We start from the raw sequence: 19,279 nt of genomic DNA, 5'->3' as shown, positions 1-19,279 counted from the left end.
TTAAAGGATAGTAGGGTCAAAGAAGAATTAAATAAAAAGAAATTAAGGGTTTTCTAGAATTCAACGATAACGAAAACACAACATACACAAACCTATGGGATGCAATGAAAGCAGTATTGAGAGGAAAACTCATAGCCCTAAGTGCTTCCAAAAAGAAACTGAAGAGAGCTCACATCAGCAACCTGACAGCACAGCAAAAGGCCTAGAACAAAATAAAGCAGATATAACCAAAAGGAGTAGACGGGAAGAAATAATTAAAATTAGGGCAGAAATAGACCAAATAGAAACAAAAAGAACCATTGAAAAAATCAACAAAACCAAGAGTTGGTTCTTTGAGAAAATCAACAAGATAGATATACCCCTAGCCAGACTAACTAGAGGGCAAAGAGAGAGTATCCAAATTAACAAAATCAGAAAGGAAAGTGGTGACATAACAACTGAAACTGAGAAAATTCAAGAAATCATCAGATCCTACTACAAAAACTTATACTCCAAAAAATTGCAAAATCTGGAGGAAATGGACGAATTGCTAGACAGATAGAAGGTCCCAAAGTTAAACCAGGACTAAGTAAACCATCTAAATAACCCTATAACACCTAAAGAAATAGAAGAAGTCATCAAAAGCCTCCCAACCAAAAAAAGACCAGGTCCAGACGGGTTCAGTGCAGAATTTTATAAAACATTTATTGGGGATATAACACCAATACTCGCCAAAATATTCCAAAAGACAGACTCAGATGGAATTTTACCCACCTCATTTTTTGAGGCTACAATAACCCTCATACGTAAACCACACAAAGACCCTACAAGAAAAGAGAACTTCAGACCAATCTCACTTATGAACATTGATGCAAAAATACTCAAAAAAATCTTGCAAACCGAATCCAAGAACACATCAAAACGATCATTCATCATGACCAAGTAGGCTTCATCCCAGGGATGCAGGGATGGTTTAACATAAGGAAATCCATCAACGTAATCCACCATATAAACAAACTCAAAGACCAAAATCACATGGTCATCTCACTAGATGCTGAGAAAGCATGCGACAAAATCCAACACCACTTCATGTTAAAAGTCCTGGAAAGAACAGGAATGCAAGGCCCATATCTAAACATAATAAAAGCAATATACTGCAAACCAACAGCCAACATAAAACTTAATGGCGAGAAACTTGAAGCAATCCCACTAAAATCAAAGACTCAACAAAGCTGCCCACTCTCCCCCTACCTATTCAACATAGTACTGGAAGTCCTGGCTGGAGCAATTAGACAGCAAAAGGAGATCAAGTGGATACAAATCGGAAAGGAAGAGATAAAAACATCACTCTTTGCAGATGACATGATAGTGTATTTGAGTGACCCCAAAAATTTTACCAGAGAATTCCTACAGCTGATAAACAAGTTCAGCAAAGTGGCTGGATACAAAATTAACTCAAACAAATCAGTAGCCTTCCTATACTCAAAGTACAAACATGTGGAGAAAGAAATTAGGGAAAAGGTACCCTTCACAATCTTCAAAAAAACTATGAAATACCTTGGTATGACTCTAACTAAGCAAGTGAAGGACCTGTACGACAAGAACTTCAAACCTCTAAAGAAAGAAATTGAGGAAGTTCTCAGAAAATGGAAAGATCCCCCATGCTCATGGATTGGAAAAATCAACATCTTAAAAATGGCCATCCTACCAAAAGCAATCTACAGATTCAATGCAATTTCCATCAAAATTCCAACCCAGTTCTTCATGGAATTGGAAAGACCAATGTGCAATTTCATATGGAATAACAAAAGGCCTAGAATAGTAAAATCCATCCTCAACAACAAAAAAACATCTGCGGGAATCACTATCCCTCACCTCAAGCTATATTACAAGGCAATTGTGCTGAAAACTGCATGGTACTGGTACAGAAATAGGCATGTGGATCAATGGAATAGAATAGAAGATCCAGAAATGAGCCCTCATGTATATGGTCACCTGATTTTTGACAAAGGAGCAGTAAACATTCCATGGAAAAAGGACAGCCTATTCAACAAATGGTGCTGGTCCAACTGACACTCAGCATGCAAAAGAATGAAAATAGACCCTTTCTTATCTCCTTGTACAAAGCTCAAGTGTAAGTGGATCAAAGATCTCCACATTAAACCCATACACTGAAACTATTAGATAAGAAAGTAGCGAAAACCTTAGAACACATAGGCACAGGAGAAAATTTCCTGAACAAAACACCAATGGCTCAAGCTCTAAGGTCAAAGATTAACAAATGGGACTTAATGAGATTGCCAAGTTTCTGTAAGGCTAAGGACATCATCAAGAAAACAATTCGGCAACCAACAGAATGGGAAAAAATCTTTACCAACACCACATCAGCTAGAGGCCTAATATCCAAGGTGTACCAGGAACTCAAAAAGCTAGACACCAGAGAATCAAATAACCCTATTAAAAATGGGGTACAGAGCTAAAGAAAAGGTTTTCAGTTGAGGAACACCGAATGGCCGAGAAATACCTGAGGAAGTGCTTCACATTCTTAGCCATCAGGGAAATGCAAATCAAAACAACCCTGAGATTCCACCTCACACCAGTCAGATTGGCCAAGATCCAAAACTCAGATGACAGCAGATGCTGGCGAGGCTGTGGAGAAAGAGGAACACTTCTCCACTGTTGGTGGGGTTGCAAGCTAATACAACCACTCTGGAAATCTGTCTGGCGATACCTCCGAAAATTGGATATAGTACTACCTGAAGACCCAGCTATTCCATTTCTGGGCATATACCCCAGAGACACTTTAATACACAACAAAGATACATGCACCACAATGTTCATAGCAGCTCTATTTATAATAACCAGAAGCTGGAAGGAACCCAGATATCCTTCAGAAGATGAATGGATACAAAAATTTTGGTACATATACACAATGGAATTCAACTCTGCCACCAGAAACAATGACTTAACCAAATTCTTAAGAAAATGGCTGCATCTAGAGAATATCATCCTGAGTGAGATAACCAAGTCACAAAAGAACAGACATAATATGCAGTCACTGATATTGGAATGCTAACCCCAGAGGCTTGCACTCCCCCAGAAACAACTCACAGACTGTATGAAGTCCAAGAAATAAAGAAAACCAAACAAAACAAAAAAAATATTTACAAGACAAGAAAACTTTAACTATTTCCATGTTACATTTTGTTTTACATGTACTTTGGCTCATTGTAACTATTAAGTTTTCAAGGCATACAATTAAACCTTGAAATAAATCAAGTACTGACTAAAAAATATATATTCATATAGTTTTATGTAAAAATTATGTAAAAATCTGAAAAAAGTACTGACAAAAAATGTATAATTTTAAGCAAAAAATTTTTAAAATTTGTACATTTATCTTTGTTTTGTAAAATAAAGTGTTTTTATAAAACAAAAATCTCCTAAAAAAGAAGTCCATAAATTATAACATTTAATGTTACTTATCTTTTGTTGAGACATATCTTCTCCTTACTGTCCCCTTTGGTGGATTGAACAAAGAAATTGAGCATCCCTACCTCCAGGTGAGGTATACTTTGTGGTTAGGCAACCATTGGGCAAAAACTGCCAATTTCATCTACAGACAAATATTGTTCAGAAAGGGACACTTTATGCAGAATAGTCAACTGAAAATCTCTGCCAAGCCAAAATTGTCAGCCCTTCACGATTTCTGCATTTCAAAGTCTGTTGGTGATCTTTGGCCACATATTGCTAACAGGGGACTCTGCTAGTGGACGTTTGTCTCTACAACCTCTCTCAGCTTTGGTAACTGTTAGGTTTCCTATGTTTTTAGATATTTGGCATTCTCAGATTTCTGATAAAGTTGAAGACCAATTTAGATTTATAGCCTATCCAAGATAATTAACTTTGAGTACACACAATCATTTATAATATTTTCAAGTGGTAGTAGTTGTACACAGCTTACATTTAAAGGTAAAGGCGTTTTTATTTTCTTAAGTAAGCAGAAAAGGTGATATGTAGATGGATGTTTAGGCGATATATGAACAGACAGTGAAGAGGTAGGTTAAGAAAAGGTAGGAAAATGGAAAAGGCGAGTGAAGGAGAGGGATCAAGATGGAGCTGGAGAAAGCAGACCTAGATCCTGGTAGCCGTAATTGGTAATAGGTAGATATGACTGTTCTTAAGGGATTCTATAGGTATTTTAATCTCTTATAGAAGGGCAGTTTTTATCTTTGTACATTTGATTTAATCTTATTGTGTAGAGTTTTGATGGATAGAGAACTTAATATATAAGCCTACCATGAAAAATTACCGGGCTTTAGAGTCACATTTGTGCCTGGCACTGGGCTTAAGAAACACTCCGGGGTGGTCATATTGACCTGGGACATAAGCAACAGTGTGGGTAGAATGAACCGCCTGGGAAAGGAATTATGTGGAGACTGTGGCCTGAGGAGTACCGAAAGAGGAAATCTGTGCTCTTGGCTCCATACTAGAGTGGCAAACACGAAGCGAGATGTGAGGCCGATATAGGGATAAGCTTCCATATCTGATATTTATTGCAACAACTAGAGTAACTTTTAGTAGCTTTCTTTGATTGCAAGTACAAACGTGTCATGGTTTAGCATGAGTAACCCATAATAATATGTATACTAACTACTGCCCCATTTTCCTAGTCACCAACTTACCTTGCTAGCTGTTACTTTATGGTCTTCAACCACAGTGACTGAAATTGATATTTACTATTGTATCTGCCTTCTTGCTTTACATGGACCACAGGGGTAACAAAGGGAAGAAAGCATTAAAAGCACAGGCAAAGGTGCCTTCAGTGCTTTCACCCTGGTCTATGTTTAGCATTACTTCTTCACATAGCTGATGTGCTTGATTCCAGCTTCTCCATGCATCATCGTCTGTCCTGACACCAGCGTCACGGAGGCCAGCTGGTGCCACCATGCTGACTCCCAGTCCTTCCGGTCTGAACTATTTTCTGCAAGCCAGTTTCAGATTGTCTTCATGGTAATTTCCCATTGTCCCCCAAGACTCACGGAATGGGTTTCCCTTGACGTCATGATCTGTAGCGTATTTTTGTTTAGCTCTTTAAGTTCCTACATAAAATATTCAGTTCCTTCGTTTCAAATGCACAACATGAATCTTATTCTTCCTTTGAGTTTATCAATTACTCATTTTAGGTTTTTGAATGAATCTGTATAAATACCAATGCCTGCCTCATCTCTAAATACGATGCATGCTAAGATCATTGGGAAACTAGCTATTACAAATAAAACAGTAAACATGTTATTATAATACTAAAATTGCTGCCAGGTAATTCTGTAGATATTATTTCTACTGTCCATTTGAGTAACTTATACTTTTCTTTTCTAGATGAAAATGCATTCTCCAATATGGATGTAGAAAATATCTACGAAATAGAAATAGTTGCTCATAAAATTGAAGTATAACTGTTCTTGGCTTGCTAATTGAGTGAAAAGAGCCTAAAAATTCCCATTCTATACCTCTGGGGTGTATAACAAAGGGAAAAGAACCTTGTGAATACTCTTTCCATTTTATTTCCCCTTGTCCAAATGTCATTAAAAATTATGAAGGCACATCCTAAAAGGATGCACTGTTTTAACACTTCTTGTACAAAATTCATGAAAATTAACGTAAGGTGTCCATGGTGCTTGTTTTCTATAGAAAATTCACTCAGCCCCTTATGAATGAAATTTTCAACATATGCACTGTTGGTCCTGTTTGGCTGAGACTCTAATGAGGGTAGGATGATTATCTGGGTGAGAAGTTGGATTCTTATTATTTTATGTGCCCATAAAACATAGTTTTTTAAAAGAAAACAAACAAAACCAAACAAAAAACTCAACTTTAGTTTTCTGAATTTAATTATGAGGTACATTTTTAAATGAAGTACATATTTAATAAAAAACGTGAATATGCTACATTTTCATGGAATAAATTGCATTCAGGCAAGCAAAACATATAAAGAAAAAAGTTCCATAAATGGAGGTAGCTGATTTTTTTTGTTCATCTTACATAGCTGTAAAAAAGGTGAAAAGAAATGGGATATATCTACACTATGTAGTATGGCAATGTGGTAATATCTGTGAGGTATAACCTGATGAGTCCTTTCTATCCTGTGTGAAATGTAATCCCACTCAGAATTAATAACCACTCCTCTTTCATAATGAAAACTATCTATTTAGCCTCTCTTTGTGTGGTTTTATTTTTTTCCATATCTAGCTTCCATTTGACCTTTGATGGCCTCACTTACACAGACCTTTTTCTTCCTTTTGTTTATTCTTTCTAATATATATATATATATATATATATATATATATATATATATATATATATGTGTGTGTGTGTGTGTGTGTGTGTGTGTGTGTGTGTGTGCGTGTGTGTGTGTGTGTGTGTGTGTGTGTCATCTTTACTTTAAGACAGGGTCTCTCTAAATAGTTCTTGCTCTTCTGGAAGTATGTAGACAAGGCTTCTCTTAAATTAAAAGAGGAAAGCAAAAGCTTGTAAAACCACATCCAGCTGTACTTTTTATATTTTAAAATTATTGTATTTCATATTTAATAATACTAAAACTGGAAAAACAGCATGTTGTCTTCATATTCAGCTTTTAAAGAAGCATGTATTTCCTGTGATCACCAAAATTCACCAAAGCAAAACAAATAAACAAAGCCCAGTGTGAAGAAACAGTTGCAGGGAAATTTCAGATGCAAAATGATGCTTGAGCTGTTATCTGACAGTACCTCCTAAATTTTCCCTGGTCTATTGTTCTAGAATTCTTGTTTCCAGCAATAGTACCGTGAAATCTGCTCTTTTAAAATTTTGCATATATTAAAACAAAGGAAATATTCAGACTTGGATTTATAAAACATAGGAGAAATGGTTCTGTCTCATTCTATTGTGTTCTCTTCTTTTTTTTTTTTTAATGAAATACAGTTTGTCAAATTGAGAGAGGGTGAAACATAAAAGTAAAAGATGCTGCCATAAAAGTTAGGAATGTGTCCTCGATAACTGCCTCTGGGCCAATGTGCATACCAAGCTCTTAGTTGTTTATTCAACATGGAAGCTAATAAATCTATTTGTGATAACTCCTAAAAGGAGATTCTTTGAAGAAAAAAACAAATTCAGGCAAAAGCCTTTGTTTTGACAAATCCAACTGACACATTTTCTAATCTGGTATTATTTGCAGAGTACATTTTAAATTCATAAAAGTAGTGATTCTGTGTGGCTGAGCATACTCTGTCTAAATCCGTCCTGCTGTACTGTGCTATTCAAGGCTATGAACACTGTGCTAAGAGAATACAGATAGCATATTATAAATGTTCATGGATCTAGTCATTCTGCAAGAAAGTCCTTCTTATACGTCTTTGCTTTTCATGCATGGGTTATGGTTATAACCACTCTCCAAATTCACTTACTACTTTATTAGATAATACTCTATCACTATCTCTAGTTTGTTTTATGGGATATGTGTTAAGTGTTTTAATAATTACTGTCTAGTATGTTAGTCATTGCAATAAAATAAAGTTTTAAGTTAGTAAATTAAACCACAGTTCACCTTGCTATGAGCAAAATAATGATGTATTATGCCTTACAATGTGGACATTGCTCAGGACATTTCTTTTGTTTTTATTTGGGTACACTAAATAGTTCAGACAATGAGATGTGATAGATTATCACTGTAGCCTACAATCAGAGAGTAAAAGCATAATACAGAGTCAAAACAGAAAGCAATATAATTAATATTCTTAAAAAGTAAGGCAAAGTGAAGGAAGAACAATATATTGTGAACAGAGGCCCAGGCTAATGTTTTATCAGCTTGAGACTACACAGCGTCTGCTGCTAGATAATCATTACAAATTGTGTAGGCTCAGATTTGTTTTTCTCGTGTGGTTGTAAATATAATTTTTTTCTTTCTTTTTATTATATATTTTTTACTTACATTTCATATGTTATCCCCTTTACAGTTTCTGCTCAAGAAACCCCTATCCCATCTGCCTCCACCTGCTTCTATGAGGGTGCTCTGCCATCTTTTCATCCACCCCCTCATACCTCACTATCCTTACATTTCCCTACACTGCGGCATTGATCCTTGGCAGGTCCAAGCACTTCTCCTCCCATTGATTCCCAACAAGGCCATCCTCAGCTACACATCCAGCTGGACCTGCCCTGAAATGTCGGCCTCAGCCCACAGTGTACAGTATCTAGAGATATGCAGTCACTGATAGTGGGATGCTAACCCCAGAGGCCTGCACTCCCCCAGAAACAACTCACAGACTGTATGAAGTCCAAGAAATAAAGAAAACAAAAAAATATATACATATATTTACAAAACAAGAAGACTTTGACTATTTCCATGTTCCGTTTTGTTTTGCATGTACTTTACGCTTATTGTAACTATTAGGTTTTCAATGCATACTGTCAAGCACTTGAAAAAAATCAAGTTCTGACGAAAAAAATATATTCACATGGTTTTATGTAAAAATTATTTCAATGTCTGAAAAAACATTACTGACAAAAATGTGTAATTTTAAGCAAAAAATGTTTAAAATCTGTACATTTATCTTTGTTTTGTAAAATAAAGTCGTTTAAAAAAAAGGAAAAAAAACCAAATCATTGGGGTCATTTCCTCATTGCAACCCATCATTCTGATTTCTCCCCCCTTTTTTATATAGGATATTTTATGTATTTACATTTCAAACGTTATCCACTTTCCCAGTTTCATCCTCTTCCATACCCTCTCCCCCTGCTTCTATAAAGATGCCCCCCCCCTCTCTCCTACGTTTACCTCAATACCCTTGAATTTTCCTACACTGGGGAATCAAGTCTTCACAAGACCAAGGGCTTCTCTGCCTGTTGATGCTAGACAATGCTGTCCTCTGCTACACATGGGTCCCTCCATGTATATACTTCCATTGATGGGTTAGACCCTGGAAGCTCTAGGATATCTGGTTGGTTAATATTGTTTTTCTTTCTATGGGGTTACAAACTTCTTCAGCTCCTTTAATTCTTTCTCTAAATCTTCCATTGGAAAAACCATGCTCAGTTCAATAGTTAGCTGCAACCATCCTCATCTGTATCATTTTATGGCTCTGGAAGAGCCTCTGAAGACACATCCATAACAGTTTCCTATTAGCAAGCACTTCTTGGCATCAGCAATATTGACTGGGTTTGGTGGCTGCATATGGGATGGATCCCCAGATGTGGTAGTCTCTGGATGGCCTTTCCTCCAGACTCTGCTCCATTTTTTTTCTCTATATTTCCTCCCATGAGTATTTGTTCCCCCTTCTTAGAAGGACTGAGGCATCCTCATTTTGGTCTTCCCACGCCATCACCAAACTTTTAAAGGTCTTTTGTACATGGATCTATACAACTTTTCAATCTAAGGCTAAGTTCCCTTAACTTTGTTGTTTTTCTTGACCAAGACATTGTCATTCCCTTCTCAAATCTTAAAGCCAAAGACTAAATGAACACTCACTAATACCCAAATATACACTCACCCCTTACATGATATTAATATTTGTCTTTTGTTAATATCAACAATTAAATTATCTCAAATTTGCAGAAATCACTGTGTCTTTTTCTATTGTTACTGCAATTCTAGAATTTGTTGAGTGAAGAAATCTATACTATATTACATAGACTAAATAGTCATCTTCTCAGACTCCCATAAATAGAATATACCCATGCTTGATATTAAGCATTATTGTACTGAGGTTAAGAAACATAACATAATGATATGTGCATTAATAGTTGATCTTCGTGCTAGTGTTATCAGTTTACTGTTCAGAAGTTGTCTCCTGAATCACTGTGTTCAAGGTTATTCCTGAATTTCTAGTCTATAAAGTTTACTGTGTCTGGTCTTATATTGTGGTTGATGATCCCCCATGGATTTGAACTTATGTGCAATGTAATTGATATGAATCTATTCACATTCTTCTACTAGCTGACATCACAGTTTGTTGAAGATGGTTTCCTCAGGTTCTATCTCTCCACTGTTGGGAACTTTGGCTAATGTCATCCCATTGGGTCCTGGGAGTCTCTCTCACTACTGGCATCTTGGACTTTCTTGTGGTTTCCTCCATTCCCCACCCCATGCTGATATGTATTACCATTCATTCTCTTGACCATCTGGATATATCTCCTGCCTCTTCCCAATCCTGATCCTGCAACCTTTTCCCCCTCTCCCTTCCCTATTCCACCAAGTTTACTCTGTCCCTCTGTGTCTATGATCATTTTATTCCCCGTTTTAAGTGAAATTGAATCATCTACACTTTGGCCTTTGCATCTTATGCTTCGTATGGTCTGTGAGTTGTATTGTGGGATTTCTGAGCTTTTTTGTGGGGCTAATATTCACTTATCAGCAAGTATATTCCATGTATGGGTTTTGGGGGGGGCTCAGTTATCTCACCTAGGATGATCTTCTCTAGTTCCAGCCACTTGCCTGCAAATTTTATGAAATAGTAATTTTTAATAGCTGAGTAGTATTCCACTGTGTAAATATATCGTATTTTTCTGTATCAATTCTTGTATTCTAATAACATATGGGTTATTTTCAGCTTCTGCTATTATAATAAGGCTTCTGTGAATATAGTGGATCATGTGTCCATGTTATATGTTGGAACAAATTTTTGGCATATAGGAATATAGTATAGCTGAGTCTTCAGATAAAACTATTTTTGAGAAAGCACTGAATTAACTTCCAAAGTGATTGAACAAGCTAGTAATCCTACCATTGATGGAGGAGTGTTTCTCTTTCTCAACTTCCTTGCCAACGTCTGCTGTTGCTGAGTTTTGGATCTTAGCCATTTTGATTGGTGTAAGGTATAAGGCAGAATCTCAGAGATGTTTTGATTTGAATTTCCCTGATGACTAAGGATATTGAACATTTTTTAGATGTTTCTTAGCCATTCAAGGTTCCTCAGGTGAGAATTATTTTGTTCTGTGCCCCATTTTAATTGGGTTATTTGGTTTTCTGGATTCTAACTTACTAAATTCTATGTACATTTTAGATATTAGCCCTCTACTGATGCAGGGTTGGTAAAGATCTTTTCCCAATTGGTAGGTTGCCCTTTTGTACTATTGACAGTGTTCTTTGCCTTACAGACAGTTTTTAGTTTCACAAGGTCCCATTTGTCAATTGTTGATCTTAGAGCCTGAGCCATTGGGGTTGTATTAAGGAAATTTCTTTCTGTTCCAATATGTTTGAGGTTTTTTCCCACTTTGTTTTCTCTTAGATTCAATGTATCTGGCTTTATGTGACTATCTTGATCCACTTGGACTTGAGGTTTGTATAAGGAACATAAAATAAACCCATCCGCATTCTTCTACATGCAGACCACCAGCCATAACAGCACCATTTTTGAAAAATAATTCTTTTTTCCACTGGATGATTTAGGTTTCTTTTTCAATGATGAAGCAGCCATAGGCATGTGGATTTATTAATGGGTCTGCAATTCTATGCCATTGATCTAGCTGTCTTTATCTGTGCCAAGACCATGTGTTTTTTGTTTGTTTGTTTGTTTGTTTAGTTGATTTAAGGTTTTTTGTTTGTTTGTTTTTTGTTTTGTTTGTTTTTATCACTATTGCTCTATAGTACAGCTTGAGGTTATGAAGGATGATTTTCCAGAAGTTTGTTTATTGTTAAAAATTGTTTTTGCTGTCCTGTGGGTTTTGTTGTTGTTGTTGTTGTTGTTGTTGCTGCTGCTGCCATTCCAAATGAATATGAGAATTGCTCTTTTAATCTCTGTGAAAAATTGAGGTGGAATTTTGATAAGGATTGCACTGAACTTCAGATTGCTTTTTGTTAGATGGCCTAACAATCCACAAGCATGGGAGACCCTTCGATCTTCTGAGTTTTTCTTCATGTTTTTCTTCAGAGAAATGAAGTTCTTTTCATACACATCTTTCTCTTGCTTGATTAGAGTTACACCAAGATATTTTGTATTGTTTAAAAATATTGCAAAGAGTGATGCTTTTCTAATTTTCATCTCACCCCATATATTCCTTTGATTAGAGGAAGGCCATTGAATTGTTTGAGTTAATTTTATATTCATCCACTTTGCTGAGGTTGTTTACCAGGTTTAGGAGTTCTCTCCTGGAATTTTAAGAGTCACTTAATTATACTATCATATCATCTACAAATATTGATACCTTGACTTCTTCCTTTCCAATTTGTATACCTTTGATTGCCTTTTATAGCCTAATTACTCTAGCTTGAACTTTGAGTATTATTTTGAATATGTAAGGAGAGAGTGGGCAGCCTTCTTTATTCCTTTTTAGTGGGATTGCTTCAACTTTCTCTCCATTTTATTTGATGTTGGCTATTGGTTTTCTGTATATTCCTTTTAATATTTTTAGGTATAAAATGCCTCGAATTCCTATCCTTTCTAAGACCTTTAACACGAAGGTGTGTTATATTTAGTCGAAGGTTTTTTCAGCATCTAATGAAATGATCATGTGAGTTTTTTCAGTTTGTTTATATTTATGTGATGAGTATCATATTCTCAAAATATGGTGAACCTGATCTTCCTTTGTAGTATTTCTCCAAAAGCCAAAAAGCAGAGGGATTAAAATACCAATTTAAAAGCAGATTATAGGAAAATGAAGAATGGTTGAAGATATAGACAGTTGGTGCATCTTTGAAGAAAAATCTGGCCCCATACTTTTGAATATAGTAGGAATAATCTTTCTAAAGGTCCAGAGCATTTAGTCACAAAGAGTCACACTAGCTATTATGTCAATCTCATACCCATACTGTGCAAGGTACTTATGCTTATCTCATATCTATCCCCTTTTTGAGATTTTTTTCAATTGTCATAATTGATTTTATGATTTTTTTAGGAACAACTGGATGCCATAGGGTTAAGACATTTTGCTGCTCTTAAATTGTAGTTTTACATGAGAGATTAGTGCTAGAGATTTTCCAATTATATTGCTGGGCTGCACAAATAAGAAACAAGACTTATCTTGCTTTTAGGACCTCTACCATCCAGATCTCTCAATCATGACTGTCTTCTTCATAATAGCATCTCTTACTAAAATGCAATATAAGTGATTCACTGGATTTATTATTATACTAACAATGACATTACTGATATCTGTGTTAGTATTGTAATGTCAAAGGAAAAAGTTGCAAAACTCTTGAGAAGGAGCTCTGTGAAATGACACTCAAACCCTGGACGCTGTCTCCCATGCTGTTTTTCCACCTTCTCATTTTATCTAATGCTTTCATAGTTCAGTATGACAAAGTGACCAAAGATGACAGAGTGCCATTGGAATATGTTAGAATTCCTGTGTTAGCAAGCATTTTCAGTTCATTTTCCTTTCAATGAGTAAACTGATCCTAAATAGTGAATAGCATTATGTATCTGTGTCATGACTGCCATGACATACTACCTTGCTTGATCTGGTTTCCCTTTCATCACCATCTAACAGGCCTTCTCCGTGCACTTCACAGTTACAAGGAAGATCATCTAAGAGCTTTTTTTGTTTCTTGTCATCTCTGTGAGCTAAGAATTAGGTATAGCATCTGGAAGACAAAGGACATTCAGAAGAGCACTGCCACTATTGTTGAGTGCAAAGCCACTTCACAGGCTTTAGAAAAAAAATTGAGCTCTTACATATCAAAAGCTTTAGCATTCAGAAAGACAATCTTGTGGAGTATCTTCTGATATATTTCCAGTGACTAATGCTGTAAGTTTAGAGACATTCAGCTCCTCTGGTCTGAATATTGAAACAGTGCTAAGAGGGAATTTATAGAGTAGTGACTCAAGAAGCAAGGTATCAATGAAGCCTACCTACCAACATGTTTGTGTTTCAAACTTTTGTAGTTTTGGTGTCCATGAGACCTGGAGTGGACATCTTTGGGTGGGATGAATGAACTTGTGAGAAGACAGAGAAATTTTCCTTGTGTCACATGCAATTCTTCCCTTGAAGTTCATTATTCACAATCATACTATCTCAGGAAACTTCTCCTGCCTGATTTGTTACCATATCTACAACTCTAGACAGCCATTTTCTGGCTTCTTGATCAACTCTGTATTTGTTTGTTTCACATTTTTCATTAAAATATATCATTTACTATTTATACTCATTATTAAATGCTTCACATGACCACTAAACTATAGGCCTCACAAATCTGTTGTTCCTTGGATTGTTACTTCTTTCTTGATGCATCACAAACACCTATAAGAGAATAAATTATTTTCCTTAGTGATTAAATTAGTTTCTAGGTTAAAGTTTCTTTTACTCAGAATCTTTTTCTATAATTCACACTTACTATGGTGAAACATTTGTAGTTTTAATTTTATTATCTTAAATGTAAGTTTTTAATGTTATTACTTCCTGGTTCCATTATTTTTTAAAATTTCTTAACACATAAAACTTAACCTCAATAGATTATTTTATTGAGAATACTGAAATTTTTATCCTAAAGGGCTGATTGTGTGTGTGTGTGTGTATAATCTAGTGTTACCATCATAAACCACTTCCACTACAATTAAAAACATTTGATATATTGATGATACAAAAATCTTCATTCTTGCCATTATATTATAGTGTCTATATGTTTCCTGTGCACTGACTCAGGATCTTTCACAATCTTCCATCAAAATATAAAATTTTTTTATTTCATTCTTATCCAAATATAAAGTCCTTTTTTAATACAAGACTATGTTAAACTATCTTCTCAAAATCATTGTTTAAATTATGTGCATGATATCCATATTTTACTCTTAAATATATTTATCATATAGAGACATAAATATTATATATTATCACTTTATTTTTTTTCAAGGGATTTTACTAAAGTTCCACATTTCTTTCATATAAAACTTTTGCTTTCTTTTTGTACATTGTAAAATACATTCTGCAATGTAAGTTGGTACATGCAAAATAATTGAAAGACTATTCATATTATGCCTAGGCACTCACATTTAATAATTCTAACACACTGTACCTTGATTCTGTTTTATCCACTTTTGAGAATTCTAGCCTAGTATAAACTTGCCAACTATTACTCAATACATTTCACTCCTTTTCCTGCATTTCTTTTGTGAAGATTCAATTTTTCTAAAACCTTCTTTTCATCCCATTATGAAAAAGAATTTAGCTGCAGGTTTATTCGGTTGTGGTCTCAAGTCCCTGCCTGAGTGTGAATTAGGTACTTAGAGGAGAATGTGAGAACATGAGGTACACAGAATAGAACCTGCACGCCCCGAAGCCTGTCTCCTGCAGGGCTTAGCTTAAAGGAGTGAAGAAAAAGCAGGGGGATAAGTAACAGAATCCTGGGACTCTGCTTTGCTTTCTGCCTTCAGATTGAGACTACTAATGTTTTGCAGGACAGATATACTCTCGTGATCATTCAAAAGGTATAATATTCATGATTCTTCTCTGCAAACTCACACAGCTGTGGCTCACTGATGCTTCTGACTGGATTGTTTCTCGCCGATGGTTTGGGCTACTTGTGAGTGCTCACAGGTGAAAATTAAATTTTTTCCAATGAGTTCATTATTAAATTCACAAATTTAAAACATTAAGAACAGTCTAACCATGGTAACACACTAAAATCAAACTATGAAGCTTAAGGAAAGATTCTTTCTGTTTCTGGCATAGAAACACTCATATTATATATATGTAATTTTTATTTATCTATATTTATAAAATTATGCAAGTATATTTCTCACTTAAAATTAGCATATATAAGTATGCTAACTCCCTTATTAGTTTTGCATAAAGATTAAATAAATAGATGCATGTAAAAATATTCAGAAATGTACAGGACACACTTCAATTGTGAGGCCCTTTTCTTCTCTTTCTGTATACACAGAAATATACCTACTATTGCATCTGAAACTTTACGCTTTTGTTTTGCTTTGTCTGTTTTTCTTCAACTCTGTATAGTTCCCACAAAAATAAAATTGAACTTAATATTCATGTTTTGGTCTTATTTGAAAAGGGTAACTCAGAGCAAAATGTTAAGGTCTAGTTTATCATTTGTGATTATGTCTGCTTCAAGTATAAAAACCTAGAATATTGCACTCTAGACTAGAGAGTAATGAGATGACCTGTACTTCAAATACAGGTCAACCGTATCACAAATGTATCAGTTTGTGAATCATGGACTACCATGATTTCCAAAGGACAAGAATATTTGCTACTCAAATTTAAATCTACTGAGCCACTGAACAGCTTGGAAACATGTTATCTTATTGTCTTAAAGTTATAGTCAAGTTTTGTTTAAATATTTATCTAATCAGATCCAAGATCATTTACCAAAATTTGGAAGTTAGAGTTGTATATAATTTAAAGAAACACATTACCAACTAAAATCCTTATTATACTTACATTTTAACCATTATTGAAAATAGTCTTCTATTTTGAATTTACTGAAAATATCATTAGGTTTGCAAAGTTTGTGGCCAGGGGAATTAAACCATTCCCTCTTAGAGGAAGACTGGAACCTTCTAAGGCTTAGGAAACTCAGAAAGTTACAAGACTCATAAGAAAATTCTTTAATCAATCAGTAAACAATTTCTGGGGAGATTAGAGTATCTTCACTGGTTCTGATGGCATGTTGTATTGGGATTTGATACAGCTTTTGTGTATCCTCACTGATATAGCTACCTCTGAGTATAGCCCATGCTTCTGTGAGCAAAACTAGTAAATTCAGACTTTACTAGGCTAGGTTTGATTAGAATCATTTCCATAGACTGTTATCAGTAGTTTAATTATTTTATGTTAATAATTTTATGCCTAGAAAGTTTCAGACGTTTATAGAACATGTATTGACAATACCAATCCATTACTAACTCCTTCCAAGACCTGGTATGCAATTTTTTAATGTTAATATTTAATTTCCTTTTTTATTAGCAACAGCCTCTTGAGTCCAATTATTACTGTCCTTAGGCTCCCATTCGTTCACACATGCATGCATGTGCACACGTGCACGTGCACGCACACAAACATACATATGTGTGTGATGACCCATGTGTATATGTGCAACCTACCATCTGAAATAAATGACCTCAAAGCAAAGTGGCTCTCCCTTCTTCAACAGCCATTAACCACCAATAGTTTCTTTTGCCTCAGATCCTCCAGTAGAGATGGAACCTCTGTGTTTGCTCCCAGTTGATTCTGGAGTTGTGATTGGCTTTATGATATGCACATCTTGTGAAGGTAACCGGTGCTACTACAAGTTCATTCATGCCAGACACATCATTTCCTGTGGTCAGCATTTTACAACTGTCCTCTGTGGTCTGTATGTTTCAGAGCCTGCACCCTGTTTTGTGACCTTGGATGATAGTGATTTGATAGAGATGAGTTATATGCAACTGAACATTCAGAGTTATTTATTGCAGCCTTTTGATTCATTACAAGTCTCTATAATAGTAATTATTTACTATAACATAAAGCATTTCACACTAATGGTGTATACCTCTCATATCTTTGAGTAAAAACATTACTATTTTGAATGATATTTGCTGTCAAGATCAATTAGTAAAACAACCACAGTAGCTTTATTGATACCTGGGAGTCTATGATGTCCAGACATGGGATTGTGACCAGGTACAGTATTAGAAATAAAATTTATTTTATGGAGCTGGCCTCATATTTCGTCAGAAAGCACTTGCTAATTCCATAGTCAACATGTCACTAACATATCAGCACATTTTCATACAGGTATTGTTTCATGCAGAATCCATTGCTAGGTAAGACCATTGGTAATGTCCATCAGCTGCCTAAATAGGACCTTTCAGTACTATGCATTCTAGCCAGTATGAGTTTGAAATTTATATTTTCATGTAATGCTTTCAAAAGGGTGTTACAATGGGAAACCAAAAATGGTGTTAGTGTTACTTTGGTTTTGTCTCAGAGGCCTGCCTGACCAATAACCCATAGGAACATATTGTATACTGGTACCAACATGTCTTCTGAAAATAAGCATCACAATTCACCTAGTATCCACAGTATTGCTTTTTAAATTTTTTATTAGATTTTTTTAGTTTACATTTTAAATGTTACCCACTTTCCTTGTTTCCCTTTCAGAAACACCTTATCACATCCCACTTTTCCCTGCTTCTTTAAGGGTGCTTACCCACCCACTCACTCCCTCCTGTTTCTCCTCCCTGGCATTCACTTGCACTGGGATATCAAGCCCTTGTAGGACCAAGGGCTTCTCCCATTGATGCCCAACGTGTCAATCCTCTGCTACATATGTGGCTGGAGCCATGGCTGCCTTCATGTGTAACCTTTGGATGGTGGTTTAGTTCCTGCAAACTAAGGGCAGTGGGTCAGGTTGGTTGTTATTGTTGTTTTTCTTATGGGGTTGTAAACCCCTTCAACTTGTTTAGTCCTTTCTCTAAGCCCTCTATTGGGGACACAATACCCAGTCTAATTTTGGCTGTGTTTTTCAGGCTTTGGCAGAGCCTCTCAAGACACAGCTATATCAGGCACCAGTCACCATGCACTTCTTTGCATCCACAATATTGTCTGGAAGATGCAGGTGAGGATGTGGAGAAAGCAGAACACCCCTTCACTGTTGGTGGGATTGCAAGCTGGCACAGCCACTCTGGAAGTCAGTCCTGAGGTTTCTTAGAAAATTGAACATAGCACTACTACCCAAGGACCCATCTATACTACTCCTGGGCCTACACTCAAAACATGCTCCAACACAGCGGCCTTACTTATAATAGCCAGGAGCTGGAAAGAACCCAGATGTCCTTCAACAGAAGAATGGATACAGAAAATGTGTTACATTTACACAATAGAGTACTAATCCACTATTAAAAGCAATGACCTCATGAACTTCTTAGGCAAATAAATAGAACTAGAAAATTTCATTTTGAGCTAGGTAACCCAATTACAAAGGAACACAGATGCTATTCACTCATGGATAAGTGGATATTAGTCCAAAGGTTCAGAATGCCCAAGATACAATGCACAGATCACAGGAAGATTAAGAAGGAAGACCAGAGTGTCAATGCTTCAGTCCTTCTTAGAAGGATGAACAAAATACTCACAGAAGGAAATACAGTTACAGAGTATAAAGCAGAGACTGAAATAAGTGCCATTCAGAGACTGCCCCACCCATCCCACGTACAGCTAACAAAGCCAGACAATATTGTGTATGCCAAGAAGTGCAAAATATTTCTGAATTTGCCTGTAACTTAACCTCTTCCAATCCCGAACCTTCTCACTTAAACCTTCAATGGCCAGTTTTTTTTCCCACTCACACTTTATGTCAGTAAGAATTCTCTATCATTCTAAGTAAATT

Source organism: Micromys minutus, assembly GCF_963924665.1.
Source record: "Micromys minutus genome assembly, chromosome: 4".
NCBI classification, from domain to species: domain Eukaryota; kingdom Metazoa; phylum Chordata; class Mammalia; order Rodentia; family Muridae; genus Micromys; species Micromys minutus.
The sequence above is the reverse complement of the archived record's forward strand: the minus strand, read 5'-3'. Positions refer to the sequence as shown.